Here is a 13,795-nt window from a genome sequence, read left to right as displayed (position 1 = left end):
ATCAAGACATTTCCAGTCATTGCTAATCATAGAATCACCAGGGTTAGAGAAGATGTCCAAGATCATCTAATCCAACCTCACACCTATCAACCACCATAACGTGTCCCTTAGTACAACATCTGAACGTTTCTCCAGAGTTAGTAGCAACTTCCTGCACCTCACAGAAAACATATTTACTCTAAATTTTAAATAATTAATGATAATCACATTTCAAACTGGCAACCAAGTATGAAATTCCTAATGCTTCAATAAGGATGTTTTTATCCTGGAGTAAGAGAAAAAACCCGGGGTGGGTTGGTGGTTGGACTTGACAGTGTCAGAGGTGTTTTCCAATCTTGATTCTATCCGCTGAAGTGCCATCTGCTCACACCACTGGGGCAGAGGTTCATGCTCTGAACCAAGCAGGAAACACGGACAAGGAACCAGCAGCTAACACGCTTTGTGTTCTGCAGCACACACAGACACTTCCCATTATCCTTCACCAACAATTGGGAATGAAAAAGCTTTGCATATTGTCTGGAGGATCACGCATAACAGGCAGCAGCGTGTTGCTCCTGCCTGGCTTATTTTGCTTATATTTGACAAGAACTACAGGTGTGCTGTGTCAGTTAGGAGGATGACACCAGCATCACTGAAATGCAGTTTGAAAACTGCAGCAACACGTCTTTCTGAGGGCTATTTGCACGTTTAAAACAGCTGGTGGAACTTTGATTTCAGGTCACGATGACAAAGTCCTTTCCTGCCATGTGCATTTCGGGATGAGACCAGCCTCCCCAAGGCAGGAGGGCTCTGAGCCCTCCCACGTCTGGGAGACACTCTCAGTGTTTGTCACAACCCTCAGCTACCACCATCACTGCGTGAGCTCCTCTGGTTTGAATTTCCCCTCACACAGTTGAGGAAGGTGAGCAAGCAGCTGTGAGGGGAAGAAGCTGGGAAATGAAAGGAGGTTGGAGACAGGGAGGAGGTGGGCAGATGAGGTCCCTGGTTCGTGGTGCCAGTCAGTGGGCTGGGATTTATAACTGTATTAAATGGCATGACAGTCAGCCACGATAAATCAGTTCCCCTTCTTCCCAAATCACAGACAATAAAAGCTTCGGCAGTGAAAGTCATTCATCATCATAAAGACTTGAGACATTTCTGCCATCAATTTCACTCACATCCTTAATACTCTGAAGGGAAGTTGGTGGACTTTTAGGGAAAAAAAGGCAGGGAGAGAAGAAAGGGAAAAATAATTAGAAGAAAACACGAAGAAAGATTGAACAGGAATAATTACAAAGGTCAAAGAAAGGAGACCCTTCAGGAAAGCTATTTGGATGATGGGGAGCAGAGCTGCCATGCTCTCCATAGGGCACATGGGATACTGAACAAAGCCATGGGGCCTCCTCACAGCCCCTGGGGTTCACACAGGGAAAGGAGGGAGTTAGTAAGCTTGAGAGGGTGCTCAGAGCTGGGACCTCGCTGTCCCATGTGCAGAGACAAACCGCCAGCATTCCTCTCGCTGAGCACCCAGTCCCATGGCTGGGCAAGCAGATGGTGATTGATCCCTGCAGCTTCACCACAGCATGCAGCCAGCAGGAACAGATCTGTCACAGCACAGACAGGCATCAAGGGACTGACTGTCCCCAGAGAAAGAGGGAACAAGGAGAGGCTGTATCCTGGAGAAGTGACCAAATACCTCCCCATCCTCCAGTTCTGCCTTCCTGCACACTGTCAATGAATCGGTCCCCCTGCCTATAACAGCTTCGTAAGTGTTAATGTGCCACATGTGGATGCACCCAGGAGGCTTATGCACAAACACAATAAGCCATTCCTGCAGCGCCATCCCCACCTGCAGAGGAACAGTTGGAAGCAGGAAAGAGGGATGCTGCACAGCCCTGCCAGAGGTCTGCAGCCACCAGGAGCACCTGGCAGAGGGCACAACCAGCTCAGGGGAGCTTAGGGCAGAGAAGGCTGTCAGATGACTGATTAGACATTGGAAAGGGTTGCTCAGGCAGGTGGTGGAGTCAGTCTCCCTGAAGGTATTCAAGAATGTAGAAATCTGACACTGAGGGACATGATTGAGTGGGCATGGTAGGGGGTGGACTGGTGGTTGGACTTGATGAGCTCAGAAGTCCTTTCCAGACTTAATTCTGTGACTGCCTGTAACAGGCACCTACCAGAAGAAAGCAAGGACATAAGCATACAGTTTGTAAACCCTTAAGTGACATAACACCACATAATTCACTTTGCATTACTGCAAGGGGGCAAGCAAGTCATCTGCATTTCAGCTGCCACAAAAAGCTCCACTGTGTTGGCAAGGTTCTTCAGCTGGGCGTGCTGCTGCAGATAGGCTAAAGGGTTAATTTGAAATGACACAGGTATGAGGAGCTCAGTGCAGGCAGGGAAGGGCAGAGAGGGCACAGTGCAATTGTCCCCACTCGGGGGCATGGCCAGCTCCTCAGCCACCAATGTTGGAGCAAACTAAAGTTCTGCATGACTCTACATCATGTCTGAAGGCACTGACGGGTCCACATCACTGCTGTTTCAGAACCAAAGCAGTCTTCCACAGCGCAAAGAATGTAACAGGGCCATAAAGGTGATCAGAGGCTGGAGTATCTCCCTACAAGAACAGGCTGAGAGAGCTGGGGCTTTCCAGCCAGAAGAGACCTTGTTGAGGTCTTCCAGTACCTGAAGAGATCTACAGGAAAGCTGGGGAGGGACTTTTTATGAGGGCATGTCACAACAGGAGAAGGGGAAATGGCTTTAAACTGGAAGAGGATAGATTTAGACTAGGTATTAGGAAGAAATTCTTTACTGTGAGGGTGGTGAGACACTGGCACAGGTTGTGCAGAGATGCTGTGGATGTCCCTACATGGAGGCATTCAAGGCCAGGCTGGATGGAGCTGTGAACAACCTGGTCTAGAGGGAGGTGTCCCTGCCTACAGCAGGGCATTGGAACTAATAATCTTAAGGGTCCCTTCCAACCCAAACCATTCTGTGATTCTAAGACACCCGGGCAGTTCTGAATACCCAGAACTCTCATTGCCCCTCAGAAGCTGGCTGAAGACAGTGGCAAAACTACGGGTAAGTACATGGATGGGGTATGCAGCCATAAAGCCATAAACGCAGTTTGTACCTGATTTCACAGAGTTGTTTTCATGCACAGTTGGTTTTTGTTGTTGTTGTTTCCAGAGCTTTTGAGAGTGAAGCAAAAGAGAGCTTAAGTTATTCAGTGTGTTTACGGAACAAGCCCCAGCCTCGCTGCAACTGGGAGCCAGCACAAGGGCATTGGTGCCTTGTCTTAATCTTTCCACCATGGCTGTTCCATTTAAAGCTGTATTTACTATACATACCACAGTGGTACTGGGGGGGAGGGAGAAACAGATTTAATTAATTAGAGATGCAAAATCCATAAGTTAAAACTGCTATGTAAATGCAACTTGTTATTATACATGCTTTGTGCCAAAACCTGTCTACTAGAGTTAAATTCAGCACTGAAATCCACAGCAAAATCCCCACTGGAGTCGGGCTATACACTGTCAAAAGAGCCCATTAACAGCCCAGGTCTGTGCAGGGTGCAAGTGGCCTTCTTTGTTTTCTGAAATGTGCTTGTTCCTTTTTAACAGCAAGATAAGAACTGATCAAAATGGGAAGAAAAAAAAAATGACAGTGCTTCAGTTAGACTCTGTCCTGACATTAAAAATGGCACTTTCGTTTTTCATATTGCCTGCCTCTCCACAACAGTGTATGGAGCCTTTTTTCAAGTTTTCAACATGACAGTCAGGAGTGATGGATAGATTATTGGAAAATGCATCTGCGCTTTTATCTAGTAAGTGTAGAGACCGAGTTGTAAATGTAGCATTATGCTGCACTAGAAACCAGCCAACTACCAACACTAATTTGCACTTCAGAACAGAAACTGAAGTATAATTTGGTGATAATGGTTAAGCACCGACCAACGCTTCCATGTAGAGACTGGTTATGTCAGCAAAGCTTAATGGCCTCAGAAGAAGACACGTAACTGTTACTACAGTTGGGCTACAAAAAAAATTAACAAAGCCATTTTCTGGAAGAAAAAACAGTATCCACAAGACAAACCCTCCTCTTTAAGTTGTCCGAATCTGTCTTGTTTGTTTTTGTTTAAGCGCTAAAAGGAAGAAGAAATTGTGAAAATGGCATATTATTATTAGAGAGCTGGGACACCAAGGTTCACTTTGAAACTGCTTTTCATTTGAAGATTGCAAATATCTTTTTATTTGAAATCAAAATAATCGGAATTCTTCCATTCAGCTAATGAAAGCACTGCTTTAAAACTGTTAGTTGTCAGTGTTTCAGCAAATATCAGCTAGGTAACAACTCCCGGCAGAACTTGCATGACATTCTGCTTCTCCACAGGGCAGATACTCCCAGCTCATGTAGCTCTAGTTTAAGCTAAGTGCTTTCTGTTCACACAGTCACAGGAACAAAGCATTTACCCTGATCTCTAGCTCTAGGCACAAAAGAATTCTTACATAAATCAAACAAGGCTTGGGCCAAAAGAGAAATAGCCCTTTCTCAGCTCCATCGAGCACCAGATCCAGGGAGTACATCCATGTGGAAGAAGGAGCACTATTTATTAGTTAAACTTCTCGTCATTCTTGCCAAATGGAAAACAGAATGTAGTTTGGAAAAGAGGCAGTGATTTGGTTTTGGTGTGCGATGAGTATTTAGAAGACACAGCAAAGTAAGGCTGTGTATTATTTGGGTTATCTCTCTACAGTGATTAAAAACTGTACCCATATCACCACAGCTTTGCAGCTTCTCGCTAAGATGAAGCTCTTGATTTGTTGTACTTCTAAGATATCTAATTTAGATGGCAATAGTGGGCCAGACTACAAGCCCTTTAGAAAGCCCCCTCTTCTCCTGACAGTCTCCCAGTCATCCCCACATGGACACAGACTTTAAGGCATTCATCTGAGCAATTGCCTCAGGTTAGGAATCCCAGGGAACTCCTTTGAGAAACTGGTATCCTTGCTGACTGCACAAAGAGCCAAGTATGAGATAAAACGACACCACAAAAAAGCAAAACATTCATGTTTTCTTCTGTGTTTTATGGCACATGAAGAATGGTCCCATAAACACATGTACAGACAGTGAAATAAATAGAACAAAAGCTTCTTCAGCCATCTACTGCACTTCCCAGCATAGTCCAGTACAAGCAGATATTAATTTACTGGCTGCTCCTGATACTGCTCTCCTGTTAGGTGTGCCCTGATCATGTCCCCTCACACAGCAGTACTTCAGAAAGCAGTTGACCTTCCCTAGTCAGGAATCAGTTGGAACCCAAAGCTCAGAGCACCTCTGGATTAGGATTACCATGAGTAAGTCTATTATAAAACCCTTAACTTGAGTTGTGTGACAAAGGTCTAAAGAAAAGAAATAAAGGTGTCTGCAGGCTGCCCACACTAAGGCTGGTTCATAGGATTGCTCAAATGAACCCTGCATCCCATGCGTGCAGCTGTTTTCCTTATCAGACTCCATTGAGGTAAATGCTAACCACCATCAGTGTTCAATCCTGGCATCAGATCGGCATACGATTCTAGAGGAGCCATTCTCGTTTTTTTCATCATTTTTTGCAGTATCAGAGTATTCTTTGGCCGCAAACACTGAACTGCTCAGGTGATGATTTCTTTCTGGCAACCTTTTTTTGTTCAACTGCTTTGTTACCATCTTGCTCCTAGCTTAAAGAATGGCAAACTCTAACTGCTGTTTTGCCAACCTCGAAAAACTGTGGCTCATAAGATGCAGTCATGGTATGATGGGATGAACACAGCAAGGCAGAGTCAGGCAGTAGACTTCTATAAGACCAAGCACTACTGAAGACAAATATGTTGCACAAGACCAGCTAAGGACAGTGTTTTAGTGCAGAACAGTAGCAAGAAATTATCTTTTGACATGCACTTACCCACATTAGCACTTCTTTTTGCCAAATACCAAAATTTGACAAAATGTGTAGAAATACAGGAGGTTAAATGCATCCCTGTTGTCTGTATTACCACAGACCTGTGCCACCTATGAAGAAACAATTACCAGGCATAATGTACCACATCTAAGTTACTGGGGGCATCTACAGCAAAGACCAAGCCCAGCTGGTTTTTCCACAAATGGTTGTCTGTTCAGATAGATTCATTTGTCCCATTTGCTCAACCTTCATTCAGACTGAAGCCTGGAATCAATTATCTGTGGTTGCCTGAGTCTCCCAGTGCAAACCAGGGCAGATAACCTAAATGATTGCCATTCGGGATTCCTTCCCCAACTCTCCTGACAGCAAGCAGACTCTGCTCCTATTTTTGTTGTTTCTTCTCACCTTTTTGACCAGCGTGTGGAATGAACGGGAAAGGTGATGCAATTGCTGTATGGCAAGTATGTTCAGCAGTGATCTCTCCCAAGTAGGAGCACCTAAAACGACACTCTTTCTATGGCACATTTACAGATTTGCATGTGGAGAACAAAGGATCACTTATGTGTGTTCTGCAGTTTCCATCTTCCCCTGCACAGGTGTGTGATTTGTGAAATGCTTTGCAGCCCACACATAGGTACAGCTTGAACAGCACAGATACACTGACTGAAAGCCAGGCGCCTGGCAGTACCCCGGTACTGATATGGAAGGGCAACAAGCCAAGGGAGGAAGGCTGTGAGAGCTGTCCTGACATGGGAGGAGATCAATATTTCTCACTTGAACGTTGGATGGAGCAACAAAAATGGAGCCCACTCACTTTGCATCTCTTCCTTTAACAGAATAATACAGAGTTCATGTCAGATTCCACTGCAATTAAATGTACTTCTCTGGCTCTTTGGTGAGGCTGGCTGGCAGTTACTCCCAGGCTGCTAATGCAAACTGACGCTGCAGCCAGCTGCAGTCAGGACTGGCTGTGGATTTGTCAATCTGCCCTTTACACTGTATTGGAAAGTCAAGAAAAGGTGTCAGCTTAAAACGACTTTGTCCTCTCTGAGTGATACTGACCATGCTGAAATCAGCAACGAGAGCAGGGAAAATGCATCTGCAGGTAATTAGTAACAATCACAGGCAGCATGGAAACTGCTGACTATAGCAGTAATGAGCTGGGCGCATGTCATTGGCTTGCAAATGGAGAGAGCACTTATGAACCATAGTGGCAAGCAGTAAGGGAAGGGATTTTGGTTGGTTTTTTTTTTTTTTCCTTTTAACTTAATATTTAATGTGGCATAAAAATGATGGAAAGAAATTGAGTTGTTTTTTAATCAGAGGTCTGGCTGGTGGTCCGTAACACAACAGCGCTGGCGGATGAAACAGTCACATTTTTCCTTACACATATTCTAGCAGGAAGTGTTGGCATGAATGCCAACACTTAAGCAATCCTTTCAAGAAGCATCCCCAGTGTTTTGCTCTACCAGCTTGCTAGGAAATAGGAATCTTACATTACATACAGAGGATCTTTTGCATCTCAAGTCTCAGTATTGCTTTGCCATCCAAACCATAGTCTGGTAATGAGAAAAACATGAAAGACTATGATTATAGTTCACTTAGAACCTCAGCTATCAGATTTATTTGCATTAATGGATGACTGTGTCCTTCTCAGGAAAGGCAGGCCAGCAAGATGAGGTGGTGGAGTTGCTTTTTACATGAGAGAGCAACTAGAATGTATTTAGTGCTGTCCAGGGGCAGATGGGAGTGGATTGAGAGTTTGTGGGTGAGAAGTAAGGGCAGGCTGGCATGGGTGATGCTATTGTGGGTATGTTAGAGGCCACAAGGTAAGGACAAGGAAGTTGATGAGGCTTTCTGCAGGCAGCTGATAGCAGCCTCGCAATTACAGGCCCTGGTTATTGTGGGGGATTTTAACTACCCTGCTATTAGGTGGAAGGCCTGCTCAGCCAGCCAGCCGCAGTCCAGGAGGTTCCTCCAGTGCACTGATGATAACTTCCTGATGCAAATGGTGGATGAGCCAACTAGGAAAGGAGCCCTGCTGGATCTTATTCTCACTAATAAGGAGGGTCTGGTTGAAGTGGTGAAGGTTGAGGGCAGCCTTGGCTGCAGCAAAGTGCAGCAAGGTGATGCGGTTCAGGATGTTGTGTGGCAGGAACAGAATTCCGAGCAGAATCACAACCCTGGACTTCCGAAGGGCCAGTTTTGATCCCTAGCAATTGCTAGGGGAAACCCCATGGGACAGGGTAGTTGCAGGTAAAGGGGCCCAGTACAGCTGGTTAGCTTTCAAGGACTGCTTCTTCCAAGCTCAAGATAAGAGCAATCCAACAGGTAGGAAGTCAAGACGGGGAGCCAGGAGACCTGCATGGTTAAGCAGGGAGCTGCTGGACAAGCTCAAGTGGAAGAGGAGAGTCTGCAGATCACAGAAGGAAGAGCTGGCCATTTGGGAGGAATATAAGGCCATCGTGAGAGGATGCAGGGAGGCAACTAGGAAAGCTAAGGCCTCCTTAGAATTAAACCTTACTAGAGGGGTCGAGGACAACAGAAAAGGCTTCTTCAAACACAGTGCAGATAAAGCTAACACTAGAGACATTGTAGGCCCCCTGATGAATGAGGTGGGTGCCCTGGTAACAGAAGATACAGAGAAGGTGGAGATACTGAATGCCTTCTTTGTCTCTGTACTACTGGAGGCTGTCCTGAGGAGCCCCACAACCTTGAGGCCCCAGAGGAAGCCAGGATCAAGGAGGAGTTTGCCTCGGTTGAAGAGGACTGGGCTTTTTAAGCAATCTGGACATCCATAAATCCATGGGTCCTGATAGGATGCACCCGCAGGTGCTGAGGAAGCTGGTGGAAGCCATTGCTATGCCACTCTCCATGATCTTCCTCTGTGTGCCCTTCACTTTTACAGCTAAAAAAATGTATTGCCTTGCAGGGCTGAAACAAGGAGCTCTACAAGGCCTTCCATCTCCTACTCTCAGTTTGTACACATCAGCCAGGAAATGTGGAAGCCTTCAAAAAGGGTGGAGAAAAGCAACTCAACACTTTGAATCTCAAGAAACAAAACACAGAATTTTTGTTAGCCATTCCTCCTCCAACAAAAAGCAATTTGCAGGAAAAAACACATCAGAAACCCGTGAGTCTCAGGCACTTGCCTGCAAGACAAGGGCCCAAGGCCCGGCACCTGTTCCTGGCAGAACTTCTCCCCTGAGTTAACTCCTGATCACTAAAGTAGAGATGACACAAAGCTAATGCTTTTTCAGTTGTTGCCCATCTTATTTCTCTCCTACCTCCACAGATAATCAGTCCCAGATTGGAAAAGCTACACCGTAGTTTTGATCAGAGAGAAGACAACAAAAATATTCCTGGAAGGCAGACTAGATTGTTTAAGCTAATGTTTGCTGGACTTTGCACTAAAAACAATTATTGTTTATTGTATAGCATTCTTCATCTCCCTCTAGTTTTCAGTGGCATCTACTACAGAAACAAGACCCATAGCAATATGAAGCTTTTGGTTACGAGTGAAAGTGGGGTTGACAAATATGTCTCCTCATCTGAATTCCCTGCCCTGACATAATAAAAAGAGGTATGAGTAAAAGCATCCATTAATCTGTGGGAGAAAATAGAGGTATGTCCAGAACTATGATGAGAGCTGTGCCAACAAGTGCACTGAAATGCACACACCTTGTTTGTTTTAGACAAAAAGCGTGGCTTACTGCTTAGATCTTTCTGCCTCTGAAATCTGTGTAAACCCTGAGATTGTTACAAAAGCCTCAGAGCAGAGCAGAACTCAGCTGTATGGTACATGCTCAACGTCAGTGGGCTCAGAGCGTGCCGGGGGCTTCTGGGTGCCTCCAGAAGAACTGCTATGGTGTAGGTTACAAAAGAAAACTGGCAAATAACAGTCTGAAAATCTTTCCTGAAAATATATCCAATAGCACAGGTTTTAAAAGGATTTTCATGCTCTTCTGTAAATCTAAATTTTATGAATGCTGGTGTTAGAAAAGTTTACAGCAGTATCAAAGTAGAGATACAAACACCTGCTTTTACTTACACCTGGTAAAATGTGTCTTGTTATAGATCTCAGCTTGTCACATTTAAGACCAACAGCACGTTTTTTGTAGGCTAGCTATTCATAAAGCTTGCTCCACTTACTCAATGAGAAGAAGTAAATTCCACATTTAGAGCTTTTGTTCAAGTGTATATGATGTTAGAAGGAGAACAGAGGTGAAATACATAGAAAGGTTCACAGCATCGTTTTTATAGTCAGTTATGCCGTGAGTAATGCAGTCAGTCTGCTCACCAAACACTAAAGAGATTGCAACATAAGAAAGTTGTTAGTCACGCCGAGTAAGATAAGGAGGCAGTGACAGTTCTTTTAACTGTGGATGGATCTTTCTTATACAGAATTGAAGAGACTACACATGAATGCAGTCTGAAACACAAGATTTCTCATAAAAGGCCTCTGAAAGAGCTGGTGTTAGGAGCTGAAGGAACACAGAAACATCCTAGCAGCAACAAAAGGAAGCTCCATGATCTGAGAGGCAGTACAAGGCACCTGCTCACTTGAGGTCATCTTTCTGGCTGAGACCTAAGGACAGACCTGCTTCTGGAAGGCACCAGCATCAACAGCACCTGAGGTAGATTCCCATAACAACACACCAGATAAATCATGTCATGCTTCTGCCCAGGGCAGCCTCTTGAAAAACACAGAAAAAAAAATCTTCAGGATACCTGTGAGCTTCACAGAATGACAGAAATGTAGGGGTTGGAAGGGACCTCCAGAGATCATCGAGTCCAACCCCCTGCCAAAGCAGGCTCCCTACACCAGGTCGCACAGGTCAGCATCCAGGCAGGTCTTGAACATCTCCAGAGCAGGAGACTCCCCCTCCTCCCTGGGCAGCCTGTTCCAGTGCTCCGTCACCTCACTGTACAGAATTTCCTTCGCACATTGGTGCAGAACTTCCTATGCTGCAGTTTCCGGCCGTTTCCCCTTGTCCTGTCTCCACTCACCACTGAAAAGAGTCCGGCCTCACCATTCTGACCCCACACCTTAGATATTTATAGACCTGGATCAGGTCCCCTCTCGGCCTTCTTTTCTCAAGGCTGAACAGACCCAGTTCACTCAGCCTTTCCTCATAGCAGAGATGCTCCAGGCCCCTCACCATCTTTGTGGCCCTCCGCTGGACTCTTTCCAAGAGATCCCTGTCTGTTTTGTACTGGGCAGCCCAGAACTGGACGCAGTGCTCCAGATGAGGCCTCAGCAGGGCAGAGCAGAGGGGGAGGATCACCTCCCTCGACCTGCTGGCCACGCTCTTTTTAATGCACCCCAGGATGCCCTTGGCCCTCTTGGCCACAAGGGCACACTGCTGGCTCATGGCCAACCTGTCATCCACCAGGACACCCAGGTCCCTCTCTGCAGAGCTCCTCTCCAGCAGGTCGCATCAGGTTCTTTTTATGCTTTAAATCAAGACATACCATTTTGCCATTTCAGTATATGCCATATTCTTTTACTAAAAAGAGTAAATAGAAAGAAGCACCCAAGCCAACTGCATTGCACTGAAGTGGCAGTATACATTTTTTCCCTCTTTTCACCTACTTCTTAATGATCTGTTTCTCTTTTTCACAGCAAATCTGCTCCAGCCTACTCAGGATGAATTGTAGAGTCCTTGCAGCACTTGGAATGAGAACTTAGAGTTCTCATGCAAGACCGTAAGAAGCACTTAATCCATTGCTGTTACCTTACACATGGAGTCAAGATACCTGCAATTACTCAAGTCCTTGAGAGTTACCACTCAATCTTCCCCAATCAAATCACGAGGAGTCAAATACAAACAAGATGATTTCAGAAACCCTATGTAGCAAAGGTGGTTTAAGAATAAGACTTCAGCGTATCCCTGCTGCTGGTGAAAAGTAACCATTCATGCTTATTCTATGTTTAAGGCTTCCTAAGATGATTGTTATGCATAAAGCTTTCATCACAGCTTTCTGGCAAGTCAGATTATTAGTCTCTAGCTAGAGGTTTTTCTAAATGAAGAAAAGCAAACAATAAGCATTACCTGGAGTATTCCTGTCTTTTGAAATACCATGAAGGAGTGATTACCCTCACCACCTACCAGGCCCCTGCCGTGCTGGTTGAGTTTACAAAACAAGGAAAATCCTGCTGGTGGCCCTGTAGGTTCAGCAGGAAGTTATTTGGGAACTGCTGGATGCATCTTGCCCGCTTCCAGAGGCCTCAGACTGACACTTGTATGAGCTGTGATCTGCTCTTTCGAGGCCCTCAGTATCTGCACCCATCACAAATGCTTTGCCAACAGCTGCAGCAATTGAACAGCTGCTGCTGTCACCGTAGCCATAGAATCATGGAATCATTAATGTTGGAAAAGACCTCTAAACTCATCTAGTCCAATCATGCACTACTACTGGTGTTGCCCTGTAACCATGTTCCGTAGTGTCGCTGCTTCTGTTTCAAAGCAAAGGGGTTGTGAATCTGTCAAAGTGTAAATATCTGTGTGCACATACATGTGTCCCACAGAGGCCCTTGAAAGAAGATTATAACCAGAACTAATTTTTGCTAGTTCAGTATGAACTCCACCTATGTTTCTTTGTCAAAACACATTCTGAAATGCCAAAGAAATGTGAGTTAGAATAAAAGCTTGATTATAAAATATATCGCTAATTTGGGTCTAAATAAAGAAATTCCCCTTTTCTCCCACTCCATTACACTAAATTACTTATAGCTTGACATTGCTTTCCACTGCAGCTTCAGTGGCCATGGCTCCGTGAATGGAAGATTATTTTTAAACATACTCTAAGAGCAGGATTCAATTAGCCTTGAATTTGATGAGTCAAAGGCTTAGCATTTCAGACTCAATTGCTTTTGATAGCATTGACCCAGTCACTCCTGTGTCATGGACCTACAGGCCCTTGACTGAAGAATGATCCAAGGATGGAAGAAAGTATTCTGACAGTTTTAAGGGAACTCATACTGTGGCTGTAGCCACAAGTATCTTGTTTTGAAGAGAGAGCTGAGCTTGTTTGTGCAAAGACTTGCTTTGCAAGCAGCTGTTCCAGCTGGGCTCTGTATCATGTGTTGGCTGTGCAGGTACGGCGTGCAACGGGACAAACCCAGCAGACCCTGGGCAGAATCAAAGCAGGAGAGTGGCTGTGGTGGGGGTGAAAGGCAAAGTTCTCTTTGAAGCAGCAGATTCCCTGCTGGCGCTGCCTATCACATCCTGTGCCAGCATGGTCCTTCTCTCTCCTTTTGGCAGTTCCCCATCTCTCAGTGCTCAATAAGTAAGCGTGTGTCTGCTTAGGGAGGTTCGGCTTCCTGGTTACAGGATGATTTAAATGAATGCCTCTGTGTGTGTGTGCGTGTGTACGCTGACTAAAACTCATAACCCTCTGTGCTGCTCTGAGTGCATAGTTTGCTTGCCTCTCTGCTCCTCAGACATCCTGTCTCTCAGATCCACCCATACCCTGAAACAACTGCCCTTGCTGACACTGTCTTTGACACGCCATCATCTTCCCCTTACTTAGACATACCATACTAGCATTATATGAGGATGTAGCCACTTCCAGAAGGCTTACCTGGCCTAAAAGTAACTTATCGGGGAGTTTCTTCAGTTGGGGACAAGGGGCTGCAAGAATTCTGGGTTATTCTGGGACAGTTCAGTCTCATTATATGTTTTTCTGCATAGTTTCACACACAGATGGGGCAGCAGGAGTAATAAGACAAGCATGAGAAATACTTAAACCAAAAAAAAGTAACACACAGGGGAACATACACAGGAAGTACAGATCCTTAATTTTTTTTTTTTTCCTGATTCCTATAATTCCTTTTCTAGACAGTTTTCTTTCACTCGGACTATCTCCTTC

General features: G+C 45.2%; 1 protein-coding gene across 2 annotated transcripts in view; it reads right to left on the bottom strand.

The window, feature by feature from the left end:
• PAX5 (paired box 5) overlaps positions 1-13,795 on the bottom strand; it is a 118,947-nt gene that overhangs the window by 37,313 nt on the left and 67,839 nt on the right. The window lies entirely within an intron of this gene.

Source organism: Lagopus muta, chromosome Z, assembly GCF_023343835.1.
Source record: "Lagopus muta isolate bLagMut1 chromosome Z, bLagMut1 primary, whole genome shotgun sequence".
In the NCBI taxonomy this organism is placed as follows: domain Eukaryota; kingdom Metazoa; phylum Chordata; class Aves; order Galliformes; family Phasianidae; genus Lagopus; species Lagopus muta.
This window is presented reverse-complemented; position numbering and strand designations above follow the sequence as displayed.